The sequence below is a fragment of the Myripristis murdjan genome, chromosome 24 (genome assembly GCF_902150065.1).
Source record: "Myripristis murdjan chromosome 24, fMyrMur1.1, whole genome shotgun sequence".
NCBI lineage: Eukaryota > Metazoa > Chordata > Actinopteri > Holocentriformes > Holocentridae > Myripristis > Myripristis murdjan.
In genome coordinates this window covers 20,754,816-20,765,923 of record NC_044003.1, presented here as the reverse complement: position 1 = coordinate 20,765,923, position 11,108 = coordinate 20,754,816, and positions in this window count along the sequence as shown.

Here is an 11,108-nt window from a genome sequence, read left to right as displayed (position 1 = left end):
ATCACAAGCAAATGATCTCTAGGATACACAGGACGCTAACTAACTTGTCATAATACTCACCACTTCTCAATTTGTAACGTAATTTATTTTATTTCTGTTAAAAGTGGGTTTAAGTAGAAGAGGGTGCTCTGGATATGTGTTGTGTCAGTCGTAGTAATATCAGATGCAGGATATCCAGGGGCTGGGCTGATTATAGCACGATTCATAGCAGAGGAGGCGTGTAGTTTTATTCACCTGTGGGCTCTGGCACACAGCTGCAGCCTGTCTGCACTCATACTTGTTTGCCACAGACAGAGCAGCCAGCACCGTCAAACTCTGATATTTGTTCTGTCTTTCCAGAGTCTCGACCCCGGACGAAGCCTGAGGGCACCAGGACAACTGCTGCAGCATGTCAACTCATGCCTGACAATAAACCTTACAAAAATAGATATCCCCTGCACAGCCATGTAATTTGTTTAGGTGGTGGTCAAGCACAGGAAATCGCAAAAAATACCCAAGTCAAAAAGTCTTTCCACACACCAACGAAGCTCTGGACCCACTTGGTAAATAAACTATTTCATTAAACAAACTTCACCTGTAAAAGATAACATGGTAACATCATGAGATAGCATTACACAGACTCAACATAAACTGCATATATAGTATTAATATTGGGATTTTGTTTTGTTTCTTGGGATTTCTCAGCATACTACTGTATAAGGTCAGAATGTGATTTTTCTGTCTTTTAAAGTATTAAAGTAATAAAACCTGATCAGGTCAGAAATCTCACTATTGATCCATTTCGTTGTCCCCTGTTTGATCCTGGCTTGTTTTAACGGTGCCGACGTATCAAGAACAAAGCCAATCTTCACTTTATAAAGATTTCATGTTGTGTCGACATTGCCACACTTCCTTACTTCAGACCACTTCTCATTAGTGTGATTTTGTGTGAACTTCACTCAAATTTCTTTTCAAAGAACTAACTTGTACAAAATCATTACTGAGATAAGGAGGTACTTAACTCGCTGAGGCAACAGACCAAGCTACTTTCTCATGCTCTGACACCAAAATTACATTCAACATTGATTCACTGTTTGGGCCTACCCTCACCGGCTGTGCAATGAGGCGTTTCAGACCAAATATCCCACTGAAATGCTACTGTAAAGAGTTTAGAACTACAATTTTCTTTGCAGTCACTTTCACATTTTGTATTAAAAAAAAAAAAAAAACACCAAGATGGTAGTTGGCTTTTCATAAAATCACTAAATTCATTTGTTTATGGCATAACAAACAACAAGATAGATAATTCATCCTTTCAGGACAAATACATCAACCCACAGTCATTACTCTGCAAGTAACTTCTAATAAACAAATCCCACCTCCAGTAAGATTATGGTGCTGATGAATGATGACGTGCCCCTGAAGCTGAAACTCCTCCTGCCTGGTTTCAGACACAGAATTAGATCATGTTGTTACCTAAAGGATCGTGAGTTTGGGATGAGGTCTGATAATCTCTAGAACTGCATGTGTTCTTGCAGTAAGTATAGCACACAGTGGAGTTAGAGCTGTGGAGGAAAGTAGAGTGAGTGAACCTGCATTCACACTACAACCACACCACACTGTACCACACTATAACCACATCCGTGTAACCAAGTTATACAGAATTGTGGTCTATCAGTCGTACAATGTGAGGAAAACCACAGAGACTGACTGATAGGAGGGGACTGCCATGTCAATCTAAACTCATCTCATCTTTAAGGTGATTTTACCATGATTAGTGAAATCACCAGTTGAAATAGTTAATTTACAGCTGTCTTATCCCCTGTGTAAATTAACCTACAGTACAAGCAAAAAGTGATTCAACAGCAGTTACAATCAGGGTTGTAATTTCTCTTGGTTGTCGACATGCAAATCCACTTCCATTAATTTTTGGTCTCTTGCCTATGGATTCCTGCCAAAGGTGTTCACATATCATTAATTTTTTTTTAGTCCTGTGATAAGTGACCATTAAATGCTCAGAAAGTGGCTTTTTTTCTATATACACATATCCCAAAAAAGATGATGGCAACTCTGTGCCATGTACCTAAAATTATAGTTCTAGTTGTTGAAGAATACAGTCAAGATTAATTTGGCTCAGTTTGGTTTGTATATACTGATTATATGTTGTCTACCTCTATTCTTATTATTTCCCCTAAAAAGACATCTGATCCATGTGTGATGCTTCCTCTTTACCTGAATCTTTGTCTTGCCCTCCTTCCCTAGATGTCAGATTTTTATGCCCCAAAACTGCTTCTAATATTCCTCCTATTGGTAATTTGGCATCCTACTCGCTTGGCTCTACAGTCTTTGTTGGTTTGGTCTCTCACTTCACCTCCACCTGGCTTCTGCAGTCCTGCTAGTCCTGCCCTGTCCCTTATTTCTCCTACTCCATCTTCTCCCCTGGCTTCACTGCCACTGTTGGTCCTGTCTGTCTTACTCTATGTTTCTTTTCTCTCATCACTTCCTTGGCTCTGTGCTTTGCATGGGCTCTGTTCTTGTTCTTATTTGTTCTGCCAGCACAAGCACCACAAATTCCTAATTAAAGTCAAGCAGTGGTGGGCTTTTCATTTTCATTGTCTTGCAGACCACAATTTCCTCACGGGTTGCATTAACAGCCCTGTACATGGAGTTGCCTTTAGATTGGTCTGGACAACACGCCGCCTCTTCCTTTCACTCTCACTCAAGCATCCCTCTCTTTCACACACCACACACATACACACACTCACACAAACACATCCGTTTTGTATTGGACAGAACTGGCCCTGCATGTTGACAAGGCCAGGCATCACTCTGATTGGTCCTGACAGCCATAGTGTGCGGAGAGCCACGCCGCCTGTTGCCAGATCTAATCACAGAGGAGGCTGATTTGATGGGGAAATGTGAATGAGACTAGGGTTCTTAGGGGAGTCGATCCACAAGAGGAGCTTCTTACTGCGGTGTTCTGTAATTACAACCAGACAGACAGTGAGAGACAGATGGGCGGAGCTGTCAAATGGCGGCTTCCTGCTGGGAAACCCACCGGTTGTCAAGGTTGTCAGCCTCACCTCCACATGGGTGAACACAAGGGCTAACAGGGTTGTATGTTCACTCATGTTCTCCCCATCTACAAATGACTATGTGGTCAAGCCCGACACTTTGTGCATCATTCAGTTTGCTGATGACACCCACTGATATGCATAAGAAATAGAGGCTTCGTTTCAGTCCTGCTGTGTAGAAGCATTTTTTTTCTTCTGTATGAGAGTCTGTGTATGATTCTGTGTATGAGAGTCAAGAGCCAAAACTCCTATCAGAGGTTCTGTAATTGTCTGTAATTTCACATTAAATGATAAATAATTCATGGTAGTAAACATTTTAGATATCGAAAGTGTTCTACATCATAAACTACCGCAGTTGCTCATGTACATTTTTAGTCTTGGTTAATGTATTTCATGTTAAATCCTTGTTTGTAAATTAATTAGGTAACACTGACTAAATAGGAACAATGATATTTAAAAAAAAATTGATTTCATATTAAATGCACAGTGAACAACGTCAGTTAAATAATGTTATAAATGTTTGCCAAAGCCAATAATTTGTCTAAATTGAAACCCTGTCTACTCAAACATACAGTATGTTGGCACTAACCAAAGCTTGGAATTGAGAGATTTACTGAGGGGATGTTGAAATGAGTAAAAGAATTTCTCAAGGAAGATTCACCACACAGAAATTGGAAATTAGTGTCACAATAATGGCATGCCACATTTCTATAGTACGCCTTGTTAACATTTGTGTACTGAACTGGGTCCAATCTGTCTGGAGGAAAATCCAAACCAAGCCCTGCATATGGACATGAGCTGTGTGATCTTACAATGCAATCTGTTCTGAACACGGTGGTGGTGCACGGTGATGCTGCAGACACAGAGTTACATGAATTTTCAATCTAAGCAGATCCAATATGGACCTGGATTCATTTCTCTTGGCTTCTACTTGGCTCAGTTTCAATATCTTGTGAGGGTATAGTCAACTACGTCATATTTTGAGGTACAACTGAGAAAATCTTTATACATATGTATATATATATATATATATATATATATATATATATAAATATATATATATATATATATTCATGGTAGTAAACATTTTAGATATTGAAACATTTAAGATATCGAAAATGCCGTTAGATATCGAAAATGCTGTATTATATATATATATATATATATATATATAATACAGCATTTACAGCTATATTAGGCAAAGTTTTTATGCAAAAATACACTTATTTTATCAGCCTAAATCACAAATAGGGGATACAACAGAGAAGAACATCCCATCTCTAGTAATACCCCTTTTACACACTGGCCTAAAATCCCACTGTTCAGGACAGCTCAGGGTTAACAGTGGTGAGTTATGAGTTTTGACTGTGATCAGCATAAGTATAAAAGGCCACCTGGTAAATTGCAGCCCATGTAAGATGTGATGATACACGACATGCTGTACATTTTAGATAGGCAATTCTAACCTCAGTATAACTTTCACCCAGTACCTAATGTAAGATAAATTATCAATAAATCAGCATCTTTTGGACTGGACTCAGAGACTGCCAGGGGTTGACGTTAGAGAAAACATCAAGTAAGATCATGTCACTAGTTAACCTGGAGGTAAAATACACACACAGGGCTTCTGCTAACGTAAACAATGTCACCTGCTTTTTGCAATTCTTCATGGGCACCCCTGAGGGAAATAAAAACCCTGTTTGCCCACACAAAAGGCAACTGGTGCTGCCGGGAAACATGAACACAGTAGTACCATTCACCAAAGTCACCTTGCAGAAACTCCTTCAGTTTTGACCTTTCAGTCTGATTTCAGTCTGTAATTGTCTTTGTTGATGTGTTTGTTGGTTAGTACAAGAGGGGTTTGGAGTGCTGCTAATTCAGTCTTGACCAGCTCCTTTTGTTAATGGATGCAGTGGTGCAAATTCTCATATTTCACCACTGGCTTGATATGTTCATTTGGGTCCTATTATTGGGTCCTATTATTTTACAGCCTGTTCCAACATGGTTGAGAAAGTTGCTATATCAATATGATGAGAACTGTACTCTTAAACTATAGTGTCTGGAGGCCTGGGAGAGAATTATTTGTGGACATAAATACTAATCGAGCCGCCAAAAGCCATTAGCATAAGACATTGTTTATGATTCTCAAACTAAATGATATTTTCCGTTGAAGTCTTCCTCGTGGGCACTATTAGAAAATGCAAACCATACAGAACTGCCTTAAAGGAAGCCAAAAACTATACAGTGTTGTGTAATGGAGCTAATAGATCACCACAATAATGCAAGACACAACACAGCTCATCAGCAGCACGGCCCTCAACCCCTCCTCCCCTGTCCTGCCGTCTCTCTCAAGTCCATTAATAGTTCTGCCCTCCAGGCCAGTGCGGCATTTATTTTCCACATAGCTTCAGTGTGTGTGCATGCATATGTGTGTGTCGGTGTGTGTGTGTGGCTGGCCAGCCTCGGTGGTTACAGTAAAGGAAGAAGCAATGGAGAGACTACAGATCAGAATACCAGAGAATTCCCCCGCCAGCGCTCCAGTTAGATTGCTTGACCTTTGTGGTCTTTCTGTCCATGACTTCCCTCCATTAGATCACACTACAACATACATACAGACAAGTGCACGCTTGCACACACACACACACACACACACACACACACACGTTCTATGTCTCTCTCTCTCTCACTCACCGTTTCTCTCTTTATTTATTTTTCACACGTAGATTGTACATCTCACTGTCTCTCTCTGTCATACTTTGCCTCTTTTTCCATTTTATCACTTATTCTCTCTTGTCAAACACGCTCATACACACACACACAGCTGCAGAAAGCAAAATTGCTGCTTGACACAAACATACACACTCACACACACACACACACACACACACACACACAGCCAGTAGAGAGGTGCATAATATAAAAGATTAGAATAAAATAGAATAAAATAGCATCTATTTGCTTTCTATTTCAATAGCAGGCTGCCACAGATCATGTTCTGCATCTTCATCTCTGTCTCTTTCTTTCTCTCTCTCTCACATTCCCTCGCTCTCTTTCTTTCTCTCACTCTCTTGCTCTCTCTCTTTCTCTCTGCTCCTCATATTAAAATTATGAGCTTGCCCTCCTGTGTGATGTTTTATTTTCAGCACAGTAGCAGAAGGCCACACACACTCAATGAAAAAAACAACATGTTCTTCCACTCAGCAGCTTGTTTGCTGCTCGACGTCAGATTGAAATGTCAGGCACTGAAGCTTCGTCACTCCAGTCTAGTAAAGTGGAGGGGTATGAAAGTACAAAAAACAGGGTACTGTATCTTTTTTTTTTTTTAACAAAGCTTTACAAACTCGTCTCAGCTTATGAAATAACTGACGTAATCTTAGACGTAAAGGGGCCTTGGCTTTTAAAGTACTAGCCCTTTTCAGTCTATCCATTCCCCATTCTCAAGAAAGTCTTGAGTCTAAGTGCTTCAGCTTTACCTTTTACATTTTAGGCATTTTATAAAAAAAAAAATCTGTTAATACTCTTAGCTGTTTATGACTCATCAGTCTGTGAAGTTCAGCACAATCCAAGAGATTATTTTGTGATGAAATTCTATAATTAACCTTTTATGGTCTGCCATGCACTTTCCCCCAACTGTCTAATTTTGTTTGCGTAGTTTCCAACTTGATTTCCTACTTTTCCATCAGACTTGAGCTTGGTGCATGGGTCACCATATTTGTGTAGGAGGATAGAGCAATAGCAACACAGAAATTATAGAAACAGCAAGAGAATGAGATTTTTTCCAAGCTGAAAAAATGAGCTGCATTCCTTATACTGTGGCTGCATTGCATTATGGTTTGTTGAGGCTATACTCCTGGTGGAGAAATGGATGTCTCTGCCTCTTCTGTAGCAGATTTCTCCACAGATGATTATTAAATGGTGATGCAAAATGCTGAGTTAGATCTTTGACGATCAGTATCAGGAAGCTCAGTTCCAGTAGTTGAGTTTTTATCTGTAGCTGGAGTCGGGAGGACAGAATGGAACAGAAAAGAAAATCAGAAACAAAACTGGATCCAATGGAAAGCAAAAGGTTTTCTGTTTGTTTTTAGTTGTTGTTTAGTTGAGTTCATTCATCTGATGATAATAAATGAAGACAGGCACACAAAGCAGGAAGAAACACTTGGATTAAAGTTGTTGTCTTTTTCCATCATCAGAGTAAATGCATTCAATTTGAAGTCGGATGAAACAAATGTTTTCTGCGGTTCAACTGATTGATAGAGTAATACACAGAGAGCAGATGGACAATGCATCACTGTGTAAGTAGCATCATATTCGCTTCTGCTCTTGCCTTTTTGTATGTTGTTTAATTGATCTTTAGGCCACACTGATATTAAAGGTATGAACTCTCATGCCTTCATAAATCACTGCTATGGTTTTTAGTGTTGTGAAGTGATAAATGTTTGTGTGATACATCTTGGTACACAATAAAAGGAAAAAGCTGGCCGGCCTGATCCTTCCTCATCGAGTTCTTCACCCCAAGATTTCAAAAGGGTTGGTGTGTGAAGAAGGTGAAACCAGGTGAATTGATATCCACAAGGCTAGCCAGGAGCAGAGGCTGGCATGAAGGTCTGCACAATAGCCTGCAGATCCCTTCTTAGTCTCGAGCGCCAACATAAAGTGTGGATAAGTGGATAAGTGTTTTGTTTAGCACAATATGTAGCACATTTCACGTAATACCCAGCACAATACATAGGCTACCATTCCCCGGAACTGGAACATGAAGTGACTGTCTCTCATATCCATTCTCCAGCTGCACCTGCTGCATGCCAGGTTTCCTTCCATTATGCTAATGCTGTAGCATTTCTCTGTGCGTGGGAGGGCCACCAGCAGCCTCCTGTGCTCCAGCTGACAGCAAAAGCTGCTGCTGTTGGAAACCCCATCTCTGTGGATCATGTTGCAGGCACAGGTACACTGCATGGACAAAAGTATTGGGACACACCTCTTAATCATTGAATTCAGATGTTTCATTCAGTTCCACAGGTGCCATGGGTGTATAAAATTAAGCAGCTAGCCTTTACAAACATTTGTGAAAGAATGGCTCGTTCTAAAGAGCTCACTGAATTCAACTGTGGTACAGCAATAGTAAAGTAATAGGATGCCACCGTTGCAACAAGTCAGATGGTGAAGTTTCTTCCCTCCTAGATATTCCACCATCAACTGTAAGTGGTATTATTGCAAAGTGGGAGCGTTTAGGAACCACAGCAACTCAGCCACCAGGTGGCAGACCACGTAAAGTTACAGAGTGGGGTCGCAGAGGCATATAGTGTGTAAAAGTGGCCAACGCTCTGCTAACTCAGTAACTGCAGAGCTCCAAACCTCCTCTGAGATTAACATCAGCACAAAAACTGTGCACCAGGAGCTTCATGGCATGGGTTTCCATGGCCGAGCAGCCGCATGCAAGCCTTACATCATCAAGCACAATGCCAAGCGCCGGATGGAGCGGTGTAAAGCACGCAGCCACTGGACTCTGGAGCGGTGGAAACGTTTTTCTGTGGAGCGACCAATCACGCTTCTCTATCTGGCATTTTGGACAATTCTCTGCTTCCAGCTTTGTGGGAACAGTCTAGGGAAGGGTCTTTTCTGTTCCAGCATGACTGTGCCCCAGTGCACAAAGCAGCTCCATAAAGGCATGGCTGGGGGAGTTTGGTGTGGAAGAACTTGACTGGTACACACAGAGCCCTGACCTCAACCCCATCCAACACCTTTGGGATGAACTAGAATGGAGATTGTGAGCCAGGCCCTCTTGTCCAACATCAGTGTCTGACCTCATGAATGGTCTTCTGGATGAACGGGCAAAAAATTCCCACAGATACACTCCAAAACCTTGCAGAAAGCCTTCCAGAGGAGTGGAAGCTGTTCTAGCTGCAAAGGGGGGACCAACTCCATATTAATGCCTATGGATTTAGAATGGGATGCCAGAAAAGCTCCTGTAGGTGTAACGTGGAGGTGGCCCAATACTTTTGTCCATATAGTTTATAGCTCATTGAAAAGTCAGCAGAGATTCTCTAGTGTCCTTTGGCAAAATAAAAAATTGAAATGAATACATCTCAAAGAATATTTTACTCCTTTTGGATATATTGGTTTAGCATATATCAGCCAGCCCCAGTTTTTTTCTGAAACCACTGGAGGTTTCATAGGTGAAAACACATTGTGAGAGGAAGGGACAATACAGGTCTGTAAAGCCTGAATTAGTTTGAATACATTTGAATGATGCACTTTGCACCAGTTGTGATGTGAATAAAAAATGAAGCCCACTGGAATGCAGATGGAATAACCACAAATTTGTGAGCTGTGTGGATTGTATGGGGTTAGATTCACACAAAAAGCTAAAACACTGCCTAATCACTTTCCATTCATAGTGTGTGCTTGTTTGCTGCAGACGTATTTCTCAGTGAAAAGGCCTTGGAAACAGCATGTTGACAAATATGACACTCTCCATTATGAAATATATAAAGGAACGATGTTGTTACAGAGCGGCAGTGTAGCCCACTGCTCAATGGCGGTGGAAACATGAATGTGCTTTCCTGCGGCTTTGGCCTGAATGGAAGAGTGGAGGGATCTGTGACTGAGTCTTATGTAACTCTGCACTGGTGATGCAACCGCTGTAGTACTGTTCTCCACTGTGCCAGCTACAGTCCTCCTCTCCGGCTGAAAAAACATCAAAAACTCCTTTCTCTTATTTTCCAATCTGTGCCTCTTTCATTCATACTATTGGACTCTCTCCTCTCTCATTTTCTCTGATCCTCTATTCTCCCTATCATTCTCTTTCTCTTTCTCTTTCTTCCTTTTTCTTTCTCTCTCTCTCCCTCTCTCTTGGCCTTGTTCATTTTCTTTCACCCTCCATCAGGGCAGCACAGAGAGGGTAGATTGGCTTTGACAAGCTAGGACAGAACTGTATTTCACTAGAGGGAGAGAGATCAGTGTATTGTCATTATATTATAACATACCATCCCCACAGCACTTTGAACCACACACACACACACACACACACTCTCACACACCATCATTATATTCTTGGCCCATACAGATGATGATAAATATTTAACACTCTCAATGCCACTATGTTTTGATATCCCCTCCCCGCTGTTTCCCTTCAGGAGAGCAAAGCCTCTTTCCATTTCAAACACGATTGTTTGAACTGCTGCCTCAGTAAAGCAGAGTGTGTTGACAGCCGGATGACGGGGCTGGACGGGTTGATGCCCTTTGAACTCAGCGGCTGATGGCTTGCAGGAGGCTGATGTTGTACAACACACAACCAGAATTCTGCTTTGACACTTTGGATGGTTGTGTGTGTGATTGGCTCGCTCACCCGCTCATTTGCTCACTTATGTATTCAGCCACTTACGCGCTCACTCCATCACCCACTCACTTCCTTTCCTGTTGTTTTTGTTCTCGCTCGTCCACCCTTACATTGTTGACTCACTCATTCGCTCACTCACTCATTTTTTTTGTAGACTGGGCTAGGCATTTATATTGGCATCACGCTCAAGCCATAATGCACTGCTGCTGCTGCAAACGGTGTGCAAGCTCATTTTTGTTACCGCCATTATTCACTGAATGAAATGTTGCTATAGCAGATTACCTTGTTTAAAATAAGAGAAAGAGAGCAATACATTAAATGTCAGGGTTTGAATACATATTACGAGCTTTTTTCTTGAAAGTTTTTAAAAACTCAAAGTCAGATATTTAGGCTAACAGAGAAAGAAACTTTTAATCTCATGTGGCGTTAACATGTTAAATGCTCATTTTCAAATTGATGGTGAATGCTCTAGGCCATATAAAAGCAAAACTTAAACAATGGGTCATGCAGGCTGTGATGGGGAAAATGTTTTACTGATGACTGGGCTGGATTTTAACTTGCAAATGTATTTTTTTATGTTCCTGATTTTATGTGTATTTTAGTCCTGTGATTTTATGTGCTAGGTTCTTATGTGTATATTGTTTTATGCATTTTATGTTCCACTTGATGTGCATTTTATTACTCACCTGGCTGCAATAACAGTTTCCCCTTGGGGACAA